We start from the raw sequence: 19995 nt of genomic DNA on the forward strand, positions 1-19995 counted from the left end.
TGTTCTTACGCCATGGAAAATCACCGCTGATATTGAGACAGCAATTAAATTATTGCAGAAAACCGCATAAACGTAGAAAGCTGCTGCCTCTCATACTCCCCGAATATCTATGAATGAACTATCGTGAAGACCTGAGATTAATGGACAGTTTTTTCGCCGAGTTTCTGCATAGAACAAGCTGTGTATATATAGGGCGAAGTAAGCCGAAGAGCTGCAACGTTGTGGACATATCACAGCACCAAAATGCAAGTTTTGTATTTGCAGAGACGCCAGAATATCGCCTACACAGGAAAGTGCAATCCTAACTGGGACAACAAAAATTATATATCTTGTTCTTCCTTTTACGGCAGTGACATACCATCTGCACTTAACGTATCCTAGCTGCATGAAAGTATCCCGAACACGGAATTGCACAACACTCGTATATCACTCTCGTGGTTAGAGATACTTCGGGCTTGTTTCTTTTACCTCAACTACTTCGTTATGGCTGATCGGTGATCACGGTTTCACTCTGTGTGAAGGCTCTAGTAAAGACCACTTCTGTGATGCATCAGTGAAAAAGCACAAAGCCGGAGGCAAAGGGCGCCAACATCAGGCCGGTGTCCAAATACATCAAAGGGAATTCTGCACGCGGCTACGCACGGAAGAGAAAGGAGGGAAGCAGGCCCCGCTTGCTGCGCCGAATCGCCTTCTCGGAACAACCAAATGTGGTCAAAAGTATTTTTCGTTCTTTTTACCGCTTTTGAGGCTATTCCGACGCAGAGGTCAGAAAGCAAGGACGTAGAGGCTAGTAGGAGGAAGCGAGACGGCAGGCGAGAGACAGATTGTCGACTATCCAGAGACGGAGAGAAAAAGAAAGGAGAGTAACCTGGTAAAGTGCACGTCTGGGTTCTAACAAGATTGGCGTCTTTCACCTCTCAACGGCCCTGGAAACGCACGGAAACCGCTGGACCCTCTCTCTGAAGCCGCAACAAGCTTAACGAGAGAGCTGTGGCGATTCTGATGGTGAATGAAGGATAGGGCAAAAAACAGAGAAGGGAAATTTCGGAGAAAGTGCCGGGCAAGGAAGATGCTAAGAGGTGATTCGCTTCCCAAATTGTACTCTTATCCGTGTCTGCATTTTCATTGTCTGGCTCTTTTGCATAAATGGCGGAAAATAAAAGTCTCTAAGGGGAGGGCAATTCTGGTTTGAGTTTTATTTCATGGTTTTGCCATAATTTACCATTCGCACTTGAATGCTTCCCACTTTCTGTTCAGTTTCTCATTGGCTGCTATCATGTTGAATGCATAAATTCGTCTGAAGTGAATAAAATCCTTCGCTCTCCTGACTCTTCCCACCCTTTCGTGCCATCCATTCCACGCATGCGACCAGCCTTCCACTCAAGTGAAGGCGCTTATCGAGCGCCACTGATGGCTTTCCTTCCCCCTCTAGCAGTGCTTTGTGGCCTCGTCGCGGAAGCTCAAGCGCAGCCTCACAATTTGCAAGGCAGAGTTGATGTCCGGATGCGGCGATAGAGGCGACGCCGTTGCGTGCGTCTGTCGACGTCAGGCCTTTGAGCCTGGCGACAGCAGAAGCCGGCGCATCTGCCGCACTAGCAGCTGAAAGACGCAGTAGCCAGCAAAGCCAATGACACACGCACTATGCAGCGAAAATGAGCCAGAAACAAAGAAAATATTGTGAAGCCCAAAGGAAAGCAGTTCCTTGCACCTGCGCGTATGAGCACTGCTGCCATCACAGAAATAACCGTCACAAAAATCGAATAAGTAGGAAAGACGACAAAAGCGCAAGATGTCGACGAGTGGGAGTCTTCTGACGCGTGTAAGTCCCAGGAAAACAAACGTAAGGGGCGCTGACTTCTCTCTCGACACGTGGCGTCCATTTATTGATGAGCTTCTAATGGAGGTAGGACGCGTGCAGAAAGCGCATGTCAATGTCGACAGCGGTGTAGCGAGACGCTACATACGTATCGACGTGGCGCTGTCTCTGTCTTTTCACTCTCTCTCTCCGAAACTCATTGACTAAGGCTGCTTATGGTTTCCTTCGATGTTCAGAGTGTTCTCCTTGTTATTTGTGCACTCCGCTTCTCCCTTCCCGCTCAATAACTGAAAACTGCACTGCGCGCTTTTCATAAAGTGACTCTTTATATCTGAATGACCAATATTCACAGTTCATTTCGACGTGCAAGAATTGCGTCTATGCGACCATCGATCGTTTAAAATAGATAATACAGCTGTAGCGTTTAACGGATGGCATTGGGGGAAGCTTGGGTTGATAATTTCCTGCCATCTCGTGCAGAGTCCGGCCATGTATCTCTTGAACTATTGAAAAAAAGTATTGGACTTTAGGGTGCAACCGGCATGTGAAGCAAAAATAAACCACATTTTTTAGGGGTCTAAATGATTGCCATTGCGGAATTCTGTGTTATATATTCTACCTCCGGTAGGTGCGAGATAATTTCTAGGAATGTAAGACAACCCGGAATGTTCAAGGCAACCTGCACCTGTGACTGGGTCACAGGAAATGAAACAAACGTTCTTCTTTATTTCTACAATTGTGTGGAACTCGTCAAACTGCTCTGCCCTGACGGCGGGGCAAGCAGCATTTTTTTTTTTCGCAAATGCGCAAATAGGAAAATTGCTTTGAAGCCTGCCGTGTTGATTGCACGCCGGAACATACATCCTACTGAGAATGCAAAGAATTTTTTTAGCGCACCCATCATTTCCACGCCGCCTAGGCCTACGCTTATAGCATGAGCGCCCGTGCTCTGGCTAAGGTACATGCGGCATACGTCGGCTAAATGGGCTACATTGAAGCACCTGGGCAAAGAATGCTATTAGCCAAGCACTCACCTGGAATCGTTTTGGACGGGTTCTCGCATTTGTAGGGACCCAAGCGGCTCACGTCAGCAATTTATAAGCGCACAATGAAGCAATTGCAGCGAAGTCTGGGCACTGCAGGTTGCCTAGAAGCATCGGTTTTCGAGTTCGCAAAATGCCCTAGCCATAGACGGATCTATCAGATCTCAGGGTTCACGTCAGGGTTCACAACCTCTGAGAGCACATTTCTTGCGATATGGGAAAAGACAAATAGAACAAGTCCACAAAGGTAAATCCCTGATTACTTCCAAGGGATATTTTGATTCGCATCTTGTGTTGCCGTAGCCCCGCGCTATAGAAGAACTGTATCGATCAATTGCATTGACATATACTATATTAGATACCACGTGGTGTTTTTGAGAGTACTAGGAAGTGACGAGTAGCCTGGCATGGGGCGTTGCCGCGGGAGCTAACCCAAACTCCACCTAGACGCTCCTTACCCTGGCTTTGGTATAAACTAGGGGTGTGCGAATATCAAATTCCTCGAATACGAATCGAATACGAATACTTGGCTCCGAATATCGAATCGAATATCGAATAATCAAGAACAGACGCATTTAACCACTACAAAACATTTATTTGAGCACCCAAGAGCATCACAGTTCAACTATCGATGATTAAATGAACACAAAAGGTGTGTGTGGCTGCACAAAAAGTATCAGTCTCGAACATTATTCTTAGAAGAGAGGAAATATCAGAGAATATGGCTGGTACAAAGCATTGATTAAGGCTAGCTTGCCATCAGCACGAACGTGCGTTGCTGGGATAAACATAAAAGGTTGTCGTGAAGGAAAACCTGCTGCTCCACATGGTCACATGGTCAGGCAGAAGTAGTTCCCTTCTTGCTGAAACGACTCCTCCAGCCACAGAAATGCCCTCTCACTTGGCACTGAACTGGCACGTATTGCGAGGTACTTCGTGAACAGCTCTGACTATACCAGCTTCGCAGGTATAGCACAAAGAAGTTCACCAGCGCAGTCAGCTACGGCATGGCCCTTGGAGGAAGGAATGCGCATTGCTCTGGGCGCCGCCTTGTTGTTATGTCTCTGTCAATAGGGCTTGCGGACCGAAATGAACGCAGGTGCTCACAATGAATATTCGGCAAGATACGAATATTCGCGTCAGGTCGAATATTCGAGACAACACGAATACTTGGTTTTCGAATCGAATACGAATACTAAAAATATAATATTCGAATTATATTCGAAAATTTCGAATATTCGCACACCCCTAGTATAAACCGTTGTACGTGCAGACGTTAAAACAATCAAGAGAAACCAAGTGTACTAAAAATAATTCGATGCTATAGTATTACTTTCTCGCGCCCAGAAACTACCAGACAGCAGCGTGGGCGTCTTAACTAACTCTCTAGTTAGGACCCGGTTACTTACGCGAAAACAGGACGGATATCTCGGTACAATAAGACTGAATATGCACCCATTAGGCTGCCTGCGCGTCACTCGATTGGAATTCAGTACGCATTGAGTAGTCAGATCTGTGTTTGATAGAAGAAGAGGCAACTTGCCCGGAAAACGCCACTCGTCCGTCCAATGGATTTAAGGGATTGCCTGCGATCTCACGTGTCGCGCTTCTACACATACACCAGCTTAGTTAACGATGCGTCGCATCCACAGCCCAGCCTTAATATTTCCGGGAATGCTCCTTACAACCCAATGAGGACTCTAACCTTTACCCCCTGTCCGGTTGGGCTGACTCATTCACGGTGTGCGGATAACTATATTTAATTACCGGCTCATCCAATGCGAGTGGCGCAGTAGGATATGTCGCGAATGCCCTCTAAAAGGAGACTACACGGAATGAGAGAAGAATCACGACTTTGAAAGCGCTATTTACTGCGCCTCTGATAGCTGATATGCCAATAAAGGTTTTGAAACTTTTTAGCCGCGTGTATTATCCTGGAAATTCTCTGGTCTGGTAGCTCCTTGAACTTTGCTGTGCTTAGCCATTCTCTAAAGCACGCCTTGCGGTATGCTGCACAAGGCAGGACCAGAAATATCGAAGCGTATTTTTCACATTGGAAATACGCTCTTTAGCTAAAAAAATGTATGCTACAACAGTGCCAGCTGTTTACAGAAAATTTGCTAAGTGCTCCCGCAACAATATTTCTCTCTTAATTGTTTGCAGAAGGAATCAAGAAAGGCAGTTTAGAGTTGTGAAAAAGCGGCGATTGGTCTCCCCTTCTTAGAGCGTAACAGACAGGTCCCGCTGGCCGGCTATAAATCCGTCGTGTGGAGAGTCACAGCAGCTGATGCCGACAGACAGCGCAGAGTATTCTCGAACTTTACCCCCCCCCCCCCCCCCCCTTTGTCTCCATTAGTACCACCTCCCGGGGAATGTTTTGCGGTTATAAAACGGACTCCCCCCCATGAGCCGCCCTCATTTACGCCGGCAAATCGCGAGGCGTTATTATACGACCGCCGTCACCCAAACGACGCCTCCATAATACATCGGGCGGGCAAGCATCACTCCTGAGGGTTCAGGTTGGCATGAAAAAGAAGTATTCGCATAACACCTCACTCAGCGGCGCCATTTTAACAGCAGTTTTGGCCTCTTCTGTGAAGAGGGGGCAAAGAAACGGGCCTGGCATCTGGCATCTAGCATCGCGAATCAGCACACATCGGCATCGTCGGGGCAACCTGAGCTCTTTTTGAAGCCTCTTCTGCCTATTTAGACTTAGAAACACCACTATTCCGTCGCCGCGAACGCTCATCCCTTGACGCTGCAGCCGTGAAGGCGCCGAAAAGAAACACAACGAAGAAAAATGCAGAAGCAGTACAGTACGCAGCGTAGAAAGAGAAGGTGAAGAAGTTCTAAAAGCGGCTTATGACCGCTTCGCTACCAGCGGCCTATACCCTCTTCGCTATCTCTAGACAGTAATTCGGAAACACCTTACGGTTGATCACACGCATAGGCGCGCACGATATGCCGTGTTCGTCGGCTGCTGCAATATATGCTGCAAATTTAGGCCTTTTTTGCGACTCAGTTACTGCAGGCGCTCCAGTGATGCTCGTTTCTTTTTTTCGCCTTCATGAAAGGAACAGGGCGAAGCTTAACGATTATGTGAAAGCTACAAAGCGTATACTAACGCTTGAACTTAGATTTACGATTATGTACTACGACAACGACATACGTTTGGAATTTGCATGGCGCAATGTTCTGCCTAAAGGAACGAGGCAGTGCACCCTGAGGGAGATACCACGTTATCTTTCTGGAGCTAGCACAGTTGAATGCAACACCTCAGTCCATGCTGTTTTCTGATAGACTTTAGATAGAAAAAAAACACCGTTTTATAACCTTAGACCACTTTTCCTTGATTTAAGGACACATGAACTGAATCCCGTAGGAAAAGAAGTGGTAAAAACAGTCACGTGTAAAATGATTTGTTGAAGCAATTGCAATAAAACAGCGACGGAAGAGTTAAACTTCAGAGCAAATATGAGTCATGAAAAAATATACACAGAAAAAGCACAGCACTAAGTCCTAAGTTATTCTGCTATGCTTGTATTCCTCCGTAACCTCCCTGGTTATGCGTAATATCACTTCCATTTTCCAGTATTTGTTTCTTTTTCTGACTTTTCCTACGTTCTTTTTACATAGCGATAGAGACGTCAGTTTCACTGATTTTAAAGTGCCTTCAAGAAAAACCAGTTGTTGGCAATTTGAGGACTGAATTTTTGTGAAATACTTTAGATTAACAAAGCGCACTTAGGGCCCAGTTGGTCCGACAATATGCTCAACAAAAAATGGAGAATGAAAGGACGAAGAAAAGCGACGAAAGGACGGGTGCTACTCCCGTCTTGTCGAAACGCTACGTTTTTCGCTGACAATAAATAAGTTGTAACACTATTTAAAAAACAACATCCAAAATTGTGGTAATTAGTGGTTAGAAATCAGTAGTAACTTGCAATTTGGCCATGTAGCAAAGTGGGCTACGCAATTGGGGGGGGGGGGGGAGGCCCTGTGTGTACTATGGGGGTACCTTATGTGAGCCCCTATGGGATCAATGTTGGCTGTGTAAAGGCGACCCACGACGCCTCCAGTGGGCTGCCGAAAAACACCCTGATCGATCCCATTAATGCCAATGATGGCAGACTGTGTATGGCTGCCCACGTTCGGCCCTCACGGCTTCACGTGGGCAGCCTATCGAAATCCGTCATCGGTTCTACTTTGGACAAAGATGACAGCCATTGTAGACGAAGGTTTTATTTAATCCGGGTTCAACCCCTGCAATACCGACGCGGGACGAATGCTAGTTTTGGAGTGGCAGGCCCCGCTTGTCTCTGGCCACTTGTTGCCGATAAGGGTGCGATGTGGGTATGTAGGGGCAGCCCCAGGCCAATCGCCCCTTCTGGACCATCAACGCTCAACTTAATTCTCTATTTATTCACATGTTAGCCAGATCTCAGCAGCCTAACCCTAGTTTTCTTGTAAATTCTAGGGCTATATTCGCGATTATTTCGTAAAAAGTTATAACGCAGAACTAGACAACCCCAGGGAAGCTATACATATAGACAAGAGTTAACTGACAACTGATATTATTGCCGGAAACTGACACCTTATATAAGGCTATGTGACTAGTGAGACGCATGGGAAAGATATATTACAAAGACTTATGACACAGCCAACATAGCAGAACCGAAGCGCTCACAAGCAGCTGCATAGCCCAACAAGCAAAGTTTATTTGGTCTTTCTTTTCATTTCGTCAACAGTTAGCCGCTTCCAGAAAGTCTAAATCATCGGCAAAGAGAGATAGAGACGCGATGCTGAAACACTCACTGGCAAGTTTATGTGAAAGGCATCTAAATTAATCCCCGCCGTCTTGTCTATCTTGCCATGAATCTGTTGCTTCGAATCATGCCCCACATCCTTGGCACTCGTTGACGTGCGCAGGTAAATGTTCGTACTTGTCATCTAGGTTTTTTTTTCAACTTTGCTCCGCCTCTAAATAGCTTGCTTATTTCGTTTGGATGGACGACGTGCCTTCCAGACGAACTCAAGAAATTCGCGCACATGCGGTACACGCCCAGGCCTCCGCGCACAACAAAGAATATGCTGCCCACATATGAGACGCCATGCGCTTTGGCTTCTTTCGAACGGAATTTTCCGCCTCAGAGGAACGAGAGCTCTTCCCATTTTCTCGTTTCTGCTAGTAGAGTTCCGTACGACGAATGCTCCTTGAGGCGTGTGATGACAGTTGTCTCCTAGAGCCAATGAATTGCCTCCGAAAAGTGACCAGTGATGGTGACGCTGAAGATTGCAGAGGAAACGCAGACGGCCCATCAGATAGACGCGCATACAAGGAGGTGTACTAATTGGCAGATAATAGTAAGGGACCTTTTGTCAATGATTTTCCTCTCCCAGGAGTAGCGCCTTAGGACCGGCAGGGAATACTACAAGCCCCGCTGTCTCAGCAAAAATTTCTGAATGCGGATCCGGAGTAGCAAATTTAAATATTTAATATTTAGGTTTAGTTGTTTTAATAATTCATATTCTTTCCTATTCTATAGTCAGAGGTTCTGTAGTTGCTTTCTAGTCAAGTGAAGATAAAAAAAAATAAGTATCCTTTCAATTCTGCATAAGTAGCATGGAGGCCGTCGGCTGACTCACCTATCTATTACAGCTCCTGGGAAAACCTGCCTCCTCAATAGACGATAACCCACCGAACGCAATGTCGAGTGGATGCTAACTTATATATGCCTTGAGAAACGATTCCGTGGCGCCCGATGCGACGCATCCAGGACGAATCTTGGATCGCGCCGCAAGGACATGGATGTTTTCTATGGGAAACTGGGGTTTTTCAATCAGGAGAAATGCACCCATGTTGGCCGTGTAGCAGACCATGATCAGCGAGAATGCCCACCAACTGATGTCCACAATCCTGGTAGAAGTAGCCTTGTAGAAATCACGCGGAAGTCTGGGAGAGCCGCAGATACTTCAAGAATAGAATTAATTATCGCGCTGGAGGCGTTACGCAGTTTTAGAAATCAGGGCTCATTCAGGCCATAAACAACAAAACGTGTTTTCAAGATGAAGTTTTCGTAAAAGAAATACTTTCGGTTGGAATTAACGTGTGTTTCATACGGAACAGAAACAGCGTTTCACCCATCACCAAAGCAAGAAGAACAATTCTAAATCATCCCTCACATTCTAATAGAAGACCACCCCGTGCCATTAATGCGCATCTCTGTAGCTTAAAATTCGTAAAATGTGTGTAGACTAATATTAGTCTGACTAATATATTATTAATATTAGTCTCATTAGTCTGACTAGGCAGACTAATATTAGTCTAATGCTAGGGACATGAGACGCAGCCGTATCGCCTTTTGGGCAGTATTGCAGAAGTCCACTGAAATGTAAAACTGCACAAAACTTAACCACCGTTCTAGGGATAGTAGGTGTAGGCAGACAGTGTATTCTAGGGAGAAGAGGCTAGGTGCAGTACAAAGGAGGTTAAAACAAATAATCTTGCAGACGAGATCGTGCTAAGGCATTAATGAAAATAAAGCTGCAGTCGGCGTGCGTTTTTCCGAGGCCGTCGCTACCGTTTCGGAGTCTGTTTTTATCTCGCCCACGCACAGGCCGTTCTTCGTGCTCGACTTGGGAACCCAGGAAGGCTGCTAATGCGATAAGCGACGACCTTCGAAGATGTTAGCGCCACATCAAAATAAGGCGAAAAAAATCAACGCAAATAATAAATAAAAACGTCGAAGGGGATTTCAAAGCTGCCTCAAGGAAATTGCGTGTATGTTTAAGCCAGCATTAGGGAAAGTGCAAAGGGTTGCTATGACAACGTAGTCGCTCAATCGCTCTCTGCTGTTTCTCGAAAGTTCGTTTGGCTGTTCTTTTACAGCCATGCGCAGTCGCACCCTGTGCTCACTGTGCTTTTTTTTGGGAAGCATGCGATAAGGCAGGTCTTGTAGGTACGTTACAGACGCCAACTTCCCAGTAGAACAGTTGGAAATAGTTGTACCAGGAACAGAAAGCAAAAAAGGAAAGAGCCAAAACTCGCTACACCACGAGGCACACAGAGTATTAGAAACACAATCATTCTGATTTTTCGCCGATGCGCCCTGGCATTTTTGTGTCACCAATATTGAGAATACCACTTGTAATCGGGAACAAGAGAAAACCGCTCTTTGCAACGTTTTACGGACTTGCTCACCTATGAGTTCTAATGTCATTGTCTATTGTTAATGTTCATTTATTGACGCGAAAGCTTTACTTTGCTATGTCGATGATTTCACGTCCGCAAAACGTGCCGGCAGCGATTTCTAAATTCATGTTAGAGTTGAGCGAAAAGGAATGACTGTTTGCGATACCGGATGTTGTGAGGGTTATTCACGTCAAAATTTGGTCGATGCGGAGTAATTAGGCAATTAATTGGCGCTAGAAATGTCACAATGTCACTTAGACATCAAAATAGTTGCTCACGTCATACAGAGCAAGGGCATAAAACAGTACCAGACGCCAAAATTGCGGGAAAAAAGACAACCGCGTGACAGAGAATAATAAAATGTCATTGTGGGCCAAATTCAATCGATCTGGAATAATTAGTCAATTAATTTAAGGGCAAAAGGTAATTTAGAAGTAATAATAATCCCAGACGTGATTATAATGTGAGGACGTGAAAATAGCCGTAGACGTCGAAATTGAAAATAGTAAAAAGAGATTTCAAACAGTCTAAAATGAAGTAAGGAGGGGCGACGAGTGTGAACGAGGCATCAACGCTTTCGCATTCTCCCAGTGCGGGTCGCCGCAGTGATCAATTACGTTTTTGTGCTCACTAATCACTTAACATTTACTCCAGATATTTTTGGTGACTGCTTAGTGCTGATTTCGCGTCTTCAATTAAGGTTGACATTTTTTGACATGTGAGCCGTGTTCTGTCAGCTCTGTATTGTGTCTGTGGTCCGCTGTGTTGTCTTTTGATGAGCTTTATGCCATCTGTATTCCATTATCTCAAAATGAGTCAGCGGTGTCGCTCTCAGCTGCGACCTACGCTTGTATGTCTATATAAGTATGAGTAAAATAGCGATGAGCTGGGCAAGTCGATTTATGTTGTCTATTGTAAGCAGCGCGAAACACACGAAGGCAGCTCCAGCACGACAACACGAGCTCGGACTTTAAGCTGGTGATTTATTAAGCACACGTAGATATATACCTTTTCCCACCAAAAAAAAACGCAAAACAAAATGAGAAACAGAAAGCAACACTGCCTCACCACTCATTCATATCTTGTTTTTCAGAAAATGTCATAGCTAGGAGGCCCATTCATAAGGGGGTTATGCAAGCGTTAGCAAGGCTTCATTATGACTGGTTATAGCCACGGAACGGCCTTTCTGGAGAGGTCATTTTCTAAAAAGCAAGATTTGATTCAAAGGTGAAGCAGTATCCATTTCAGATTATTTTTTTTCTGTTTTTTTTCTTTCTTTGGGAAGAAAAGACATAAATCTGCGTGTGCTTAATAAATCGCCAGTTGAACATCAGCGCTTGTGTTGTCAAACTTTTTCAGTCTTCCTCTTTTGCGCGCTGTTTACACTGAATAAAAAAGGGCTGTCACAACTGTTAAGCTGCGAAAAACTGAAGTAAGAGCGGAACGTTTCTAACGTTGTTCCGATTGTAATGAAGCCGTAAAAAAAAGAAAGGAGGGCATTAAATAAAGACCAAAATTCACATTGGAACTGGCTGCTAGGCCTTTCGACTGACTGCAGAAGAAAAATAAAATTCATGAAAATTAGGTGATAAGAAGCTAGTTCTTTCATAGGACCGACGGCGTTGTTCTGAGTGAAAATATCTAGCATAATTAAAGAAGCGTAGCTTGTTGGGCCAGTTGATGCATGATAAGTGGAAAACCAGCGGAGATGACGCTTTGACAAGGAGGGGAGTAACACAGGATTGTGTACTTCTCCTCCTTGTGAAATCGTCATTCCCGCTGGTTTTCCACTTATCTAGCAGAAAAAAAGTAGGCTGACATGAAATCGTCAATGCAAGCGAACATGAGAGCTCAGAATAAAAAAGGGTTACACTAGCAAGTCGCTATTTAAACACCTCCAAACCGAGCGTAAAACTTTACACTTTGGTAGCACGGGTCTTGCGTTATAAGAACATCAAAGCAAAATATTCGACAGTTAAGCACATCGCATTACTGAAGTATGGAGTTTTCAGGGAAGTTTGTGATAAGAAAAAAAACTTCGTTCGCTATCTTTCTCTTTTACACCGGCACCTATTAAGGCCCCGCTCCCGGGGATCACGTTGGTGTTGTAGTTAGTGCGGTGAAGCATTGGAACGGGGTGAAGTGAGATTCGAAGGACATGTAAAGTAGGAGGAGATGGCCAAAACGCTAGAAGGGAAGGCTGTTTCTATTGCTTGGCGTCGCAACTGGGTGCCCGGCTGATGCGCGTGCAAGCTTTGTCTTTTTTTCCCTGAAAGCCGTGCCGTTTGTACTGATGCCGTAAAGTTCATTAACTAACAAACCTCTTGGCTAATAAACCTCTTTTGGTGACTTCTCCTGACGCCATGAACATGCTGGCTCAGTAGACCCTCAAGATCTGCGGCGAGTAACGAGATTTCTAGGTGCCGCTGACATTGAGACAACAGCACAGGCGCAAAGATCCAGCTTTGCATGCGGGCCGCAGCGAAGCCAGGACATGTTCAGTGGCGAGGCCCTAGAGTTTGTGCAACGGCAAGCGAGAAGCATGAATCAAGCGGACATATTCAGCAGCTCGGTTGGCCGATATGAAGGGAAGGTGGGGTCAGCGACGTGCGAAACTCGAAGGGGGCAAGGAAATCTTGATTAAAAAGTCGAAACTGCCTCCATAGATGTAGTTGCTTTCTGTGTTGTCGATAAAATTTGACTTGAGGCAGTTCGAATTGCGAGGTTAAAAAAAGAAAGAGAAAGACGTGCACAACCACAACTGTGGTTGTGGTTGTGGTCGTGGTTGTGTATAAACAACCACAACCACAACACAACCACACCAAAGTGGTTGTGTATACACAACCACTTTTTTACCATGTACAGCAAAATCACATCGCATAGTGCGGGAAGACTTTTCCTGGATGTTTAATATTTTGTTCCGCTCTAAGTGCTTAAGGTTGGTGGTGGTAACTTGATTGAACAAAAAAACAAAACGTCTCCAAGGGTGAGCTCCTAGTTGTCCAATGGGTTCCCCATTTTTTTCGCTATATGTATGGAGTGTGAAAAATCGTTTTTCTTTTCTTCTTAAGACTAGAGTCAGCGGCTCTTGAATATACCAGAGAACGTTTGTGGGGAAACGGCAGTGTTTTCCCCTGAGAAGTCTAAGTCGAAGCCTTTTATTGGTTCGCATTCAAGCTTTTGTTTTATTATTACCATGTTCATCTGGTGCAGACGTTTGGACATTTTGAATGAATGGTTTCTAACGCATGTTCTCTGCATGGCATGAGCTATTATGCATTGCTTTACAATGATCTTTTAACATTCTCACCACCTTATTGGACTACGTTACAACTTTGGACAATTAGTGTGTCGCCAGAGTAACGATGTCCGTAATCACTACATGTCCCATCGTTTTGAGTTGGTGAGAGACAATACAGGGAAAAGAAAAAAAAAACAAAATGCATCTCCTAAATCTCTCAAACTCATGCGTACTTCATTATTTCTTCCACTCTCTTTCTCGGCATTTCTTTCAGACTTTAGGAAGCTCATTTCGGGTACCAAAATATGCATAAAAATGGGCACCCGGTGACAATCGCGCTTTCAACCTTTTTCTAAAACCTATGCAATTCTAAAACCTATGCTAGATTTGGGACAACACACCACACAACTTCCCGCACACACTCAGCTTGCTGTCACTATTAAAAACCTTTAAAATTTTGGCACATGTGCATTTGTTCAGTTCTGCTCGAAAGTGTTGATCTGTACTGCTTAGAAAATAGGCCAGCGTGTGCTCGTGAGCGCACACAGGCGTTTAAAAAAAAAACTGTTTTCTCTCCTTATTACCCAGCAAACATTTCCGAAAGCACTTATTTGCGACTGTAAGCTCTCCTAATGCGTTTTCTTGAGAAAATGTTTAATATGCTCTTCTTACTACTCCCCGTAGAAGAACCAGGAGAGGACACTTAAGCTCGGCCTCAAATGTATGACGCAATAACGTTAATGGCTTAATTCACTTGCATGCATACATGCGGAATTATTAATTCATCACTTTTGTTTCACAGACACCTTGGAGTCCTCATACCACTCCAGGCGTAGTAGTGCAGCGGTTAAACGATAAGCCACTACTCTGCCAGCAGAGGTGCTCCCACCGCTGAGGTAAGGTGCGACACAGGTTGCTCGTCCCGAGAAGCCTATCACTGCCAGCGACCATTATAACTGCCATCTGCTACGGTGTGCCAAGTGCTCACAATTAAGTGGGAAGGTGACGTCTCCAGGAGACGTCACCCAATAGTCCACCTGCCACCTATGCGGCCCTCCTAGGTTGCCTCTGATTATTCTTCGCGCACACCGCCGCTGCGGACGATTACGACGCCGGTTTTTCCGCTGCGCGGGACCCTAACGTAATCGCGTTAAAACTGCGATGGCATCAGGTCAGAGTTCTAAGAAGGGCTGGAAAAACATGGTGTTAAGGAAAGAGATTTTTCTACATTTTTTTTAGGGGGGAGGGGGGGGGGGGCAGGGGGCTAAGCCTTTTGCTTTTCATTACGAATGTGTATATCAGTTCGAGAGAAACAAGTATATAACTGCGCTAGACCAACAAACTATGATCGAATAACATTTAAGGGTTAATTAATCAGCCTAAGTAACTGATAAACGAACCGAAACTATACCATGTGTTTTCTAATAAACTTACAGTTGTTATTAAGAGCTTGCTCGTGTTGTCTTCTTTTCGCCTTTAGTCCGTTTTCCGCTGTACCACCCGCACACATCTACCAAACAGCTGAACTGTTCGTTTTCCTAGACTAAACCTACCATCGCATTTACGGTTATTGAAATGAAAGCACGGTAGCACGAGCCGAAAATGAACGAAGAAAGGCACCTTTCAACTCCCGGTAAAACGAAAAGAAAACCAGAGAGCAAAAGTGCGTACTTTTTCACCATGTCATATTTTCGAGTAGACAAAAAAAATCTTCCGTGTGCGACCTGTTTTTCTTTTTTCTCCGTTAAGAAGCATTAAATCCTTGAGGTAAGGAAATCAAAAGAAATCCTGACACGAAGAAGAGGAACATAAGGATGTTCTCGAAAGGCAGCCCCGAATGACGAAACCCAGGGCGTTCATCTTGAGAACTATGCGAAAGCGCTCGCCGTCGTCGTGCAGGTGGGCATAACTTAGGCGTAGCCCATAGTAAATAACAGTCTTCGGTCTGCTTCAGAGCGCGAAGGAGCCCGACGATAGCGGAGCGCTCACTAGATGGATCTGCTCCGCTACTCTTCCCCCGCACTGGCAGTGACGAAAGTGCGGTAAGAACAAGCCGTCCGCCTCGGCACTCACGCATTCCATGATTAACGAGGTCCGAAATCAATGGGCTGCAAGCGGGAGAGTGGCTGCCCGATGACTGCCCCGCAGCCTTCCGTGCTCGGCTAACGGGGGCGGTAGCTCTTTCGTAGACATCGTGAATATGTGAGCACCTTCGTGGTCCTCGCCGCTCGTCAGTACTTTGGTCCGCTGAAAGGACAATGGATTATCCTCTCTCTCTATCTCCGAGGAGGGTGCAATATTTTTTTTTCGGAAAAATAGTCTTCGACGTTTCAGTGAACTACGAATGCTTGAAGAAGCAGGGCCGTGATCTCAGCACAGATATTTCCGACCGGTGCGGGATGAGACCTAATGCGCCTCTAACCTTTTAAGATGTGCCACGTAAGAGTGCACTTGTCAGTAAAGTTTTCTTGATGTGCTGTGTCCGGATTTAGGTATTTCAGAATAATTCTTTTTTTGTGTAAATGAAAAAGAAATCTCTTATTTCAACTCTTGTTTTCCTGCAAGGAAGCATTAGCTAATTTCGGGTACTTTCCGTTTATTACAGACAAACAAACCTTAGAACATATAACAATTTTACGTCATAGGTCCTGAGCCTCAACAATTCAGAGTTAGTTCGAAGGACAGCGTTTAAAACTTGAGCCTCTGGTGAAGTAAGAATTTGTGACAAAAGCCGGCGTTATGTGTGAACCGCTCAATTACCTTGGATCTCTACCGACGCTAATCCACCATGTAATATTTTCACTCTCCAAGTTTTTTTTCACCAAGTGTTAATGAATGTCATTACGGACTTTTGATGGCTAACCATACAGGCAACTCGTTTTTCTGTGAACAACGTGCTCTTCGTCCCAACGGCAACAAGCCATACACCCTGCCCATGCCTTCCCGGGTGAGCCCATTCCGCTCTTCACGGCCTTTCACCGTACCTTAGGTGCCGTTGCGCAAAAGGCGCAGCTCAAAGCGGAAGCCCAGAAGCAGCATCATCTGCCGGAGGATGTCCGCGCAGAAGCCGTCGAGCCGGTCCTCTTTCGACGACGCTATTTCCTTTTCTTAGTACCACGTACTGCTTGCACTGAGGAGTTAGTACAAGGGAGGTGGCAGGTGAAAACTTAAGTATATTATTCGGCAACGTTCGGTTTGATTGCTTTATCTCGGCAGAACGAAAACATTTTTTTTTGCAATCAATTTTCACGCCAAGCTTAGTTTTTTTAAATTTTTGGTGCATTTTTGGAGAATACTGAAATTAAGTTTGTGAAATCAAAGAATATTGCTAGATTAACTAATGCCATGCATGTCATTATTAAGAATTACTTACTTTTTTAGGACATTCCAAGCAATTCTAGACAAAGCCATTTTTGAGCGGGAAAGAGTTGATGTAGTATTTTTTTTATATATTGTAAAGTTTCACTGTAACAAAAAATATTCCCACAGATATCCCGTCGACAATCGTGTATTTTTTTTTAATAACGTTTTTGCTACAACCAAAAACGTTCCCCATTGATTTTCTATGCCAGTCTTAACTGCTTGATGCCAGTAATGGAAAAACTTTACAAGAAATATTTTGCTACGCGTCGGGAAAATGGACAATTACCATAAATATTTGAGCAACAGTACCTTAAAATATTCCAATATTTGCCAAGAATGCAGATGAGAACACCAAACGCGGCTGATTATTCTTCAGTGCATCTAGTTGCAAGTAGGCTGAAAACACTTACTTTATTTTTTTTTTTTCATTTTTTGAATTGGGTGCCTCTTATAGTAACTTGCGCACTTTGTTAAAGAAAAGGACGTATTGTGAGGCGCCGACAAGAAAGTCCAGTTCTCAATGTTGTATTTAACCATGAAGTACAGAATGTAGGCATTTTGGATAACTTTAAAAGGTGCCTATTTTAGGCTTATACTAAGAGATACTGAGCTGTGGTTAATCTATGAAATTAGAATTGCAGCAGCAGAAATACAGTCAAATATTGCAAGCTGGGACATAGATCGGAATCTCAAAACAATAATTTAGCAATGACAATATTGGCCTTCACAAAAAAATCCCGAAATCCTGACAATTTAAAAAAGAAATGGAAACAGAATTTGGGTTAAGTCCACGTGCAGTTTAGGTGTAATTATTTGCTTCCTTCTGATGGGACAGGTGAAGTCATCCTGGTTAGATTAAGGGAGAGGGATTTTACTGAAAGCAATCATCGAAGAAAACGGGTGACAGGAAGGGCGCGAAGGTAACGACAGGAGAGAAAATAATGCCTAGAAAATGTCACCTTATGAGTTTTCAGGAAAAAGGCACATCTTATAACGTGCTTCCCGCGTATGTTTGCAGCCATCAAAGGTTTGTCAAGAGGAAAAAGTCTAAGGTTTCAACGTAGTGCAACCACATAGACATGCGAAAGCATGTGTTCAGTTTGGTTGGCTCATAGTTTTGCTTTGCTGGGTCGTCGGCACATCTGACGACGATATTAGTTCGATAGTAGTACTGGTCGTTGAAGACAGCGATGAGCAAAGCACAGCGTGAGAGTGTGTTGCAGTTTGACAGGTGCCTTACCGGCAGCGGCGATGGCGTAACGCTCTCATGCAGTGGCCAGCGAAGCTCATTTGTTAGCGCCGGCGTTGGTTCGAGTCCCAGTCACGGCAGAATTTCTTATACGAATTTATGGCTTGTTCAGGTCCACTGTCAAGGTCAAACATAACACGAAATTGGTAAGCCGGTTTGACCTCGTAAAGTAGTGCTTTCATTCTAAAAGCAATAAACATACGGGCAACGCTGCCTTGTCACAATTGGAGGCGCATTGAGTCTATTCACTGCATTAGTTGCTACAGGCAACGAGACAGGTATTCTCTGAAGTTCCACAAATGACAATCGCTTGCCCGATTCTAATGCATGCGCGCAAATACACTGAAACGTTAGTCTTTTAAATCATCATTCAGTTGAATTATTTAAGACTTGTCTTAGAAATAAAGACGCGCTTAGAACGCATAGTTTTTAACTAAGCCATCGAGATGTCGTTGCAGAGCTACACACAGTTCCCAAACATAAAACTAAAAAACTGGGCCAGTTTGCAGAACACTTAATGGAACACCAGCCAAAAAAATATGGACTAGGGTTTAGACAGTCCCACAACTGGACAGCTGAGTTTTTTTAGCCTTCATCATGTTCATTATGGTAGATGTTCTATTTTGTGTGGAAATGTGAATAGAATCGCTCTTCGTTAAAACAGCGCTCTAACTCGATACCTTAAATATTACTTCAGAAACAAATTTCAGGCAGGCGCTGTGCACATTATATCTGCGGGAGAAGTACAACGACCTGAATAATATTGACGCATGCGTCAAAAAACAAAAATACCGAAGCCTTGGAAGAATAATTCTAGTAACTGGGGAACTTTCCTTGGATAAACAAGCAAAATGATTGTAATATTGTTGTCTTCATTAACTGCAGGATCTAAAAAACAAGAATTAGTTTACATTAACTTAACATTCCAACGCCTTTCAGATATTCTCTCTCAACTCATGCTTAGAGGAGCAAGACACACCCATAGAGCAGGTTGAACAAGAAACTACGTAACAGTGCTCCTGAAAAGCATCAGCCATACGTGTATTTTTGCGGAGCAATGATCACCCTAATTTAAATACTTAATACTAATTTTGTTCGCAAAACAGACCTAATTTTTAAAACAATATTGCTGTGCGGTGCAACCGGAAGCTAGAAAGAATTGATTTGCTTTTGCAATTTTTGCAATATTCTAAAAAGCAAGCAGATATTCTTGCTGCATAAACGTGCGGTTTATTGCTCAGGCGAGAGGTTTACGAAATGCAACACACAAGCTCTGAGAGATCATTTTATTCAGTCCTTTAGACGTGAAATCATGTTATAAGTCGCCGAAGTTGTTGCAAGACTGTTCATTAGGCGCTTACCGGATTTCCGAGATGGCAGTTGTATTCTAAAAAAAAGTTGTGAAAAATAAAAATGCACTAAGATTGTGACGACGCAGAGAGTTTTGCTGCGTATCTTGAGCGCCACTTCTCCGTAGGTATCATTCTGTTTTTTGCTGAATACCTTTTGGCGCTCGTCCGGTGTTTTAACCACCAGCCAAGCAAGTGACATGACAAAAAACATGAAGTAGATTGACTTAAGTGCACAAAAGACAGCGAAAGAAGCGGTTGGTTGGACCATCAAACATACGCGAGACATCTTCTGGTCTCCGCACAACCGCACAACCTTTTACTGCCCACACTAATAAATCTAAGGCAGCTGTGTGCCCCGATTCACTGCTCCCTGTTTTTCGGAAAGTACGCCACTGCTTCAAAAACAGCGGAAATGCTTTTATCGCTGCATGTATATTAGGGTTTTTTCCTGGATAAAGGAATTCGCTCTCTGTCCGCTTCATAATATGGTGAAAACGAAGTTTCCGACATGCGCCTTCTTAGAAATAGGGCTGTTATCAAGGCGATCAGGGAATGGGAGCTCTAGAGACAGTCCCCATTGTGCTGACGGTGTCCAGAACTTGTTTATTGTTGTTTATTGACTGTTTATTGCAGTCTTTGACGCCGGCATTTCTGCTGGTTGCGACGACCTGTAGAAGACTGCAAAACAAAGCTAATGCCTCCACTTATTTGCTGTGGAAGCGTTGAATATTCTACGAAG

Source organism: Amblyomma mixtum, chromosome 2, assembly GCF_055824585.1.
Source record: "Amblyomma mixtum isolate Tamu chromosome 2, ASM5582458v1, whole genome shotgun sequence".
NCBI lineage: Eukaryota > Metazoa > Arthropoda > Arachnida > Ixodida > Ixodidae > Amblyomma > Amblyomma mixtum.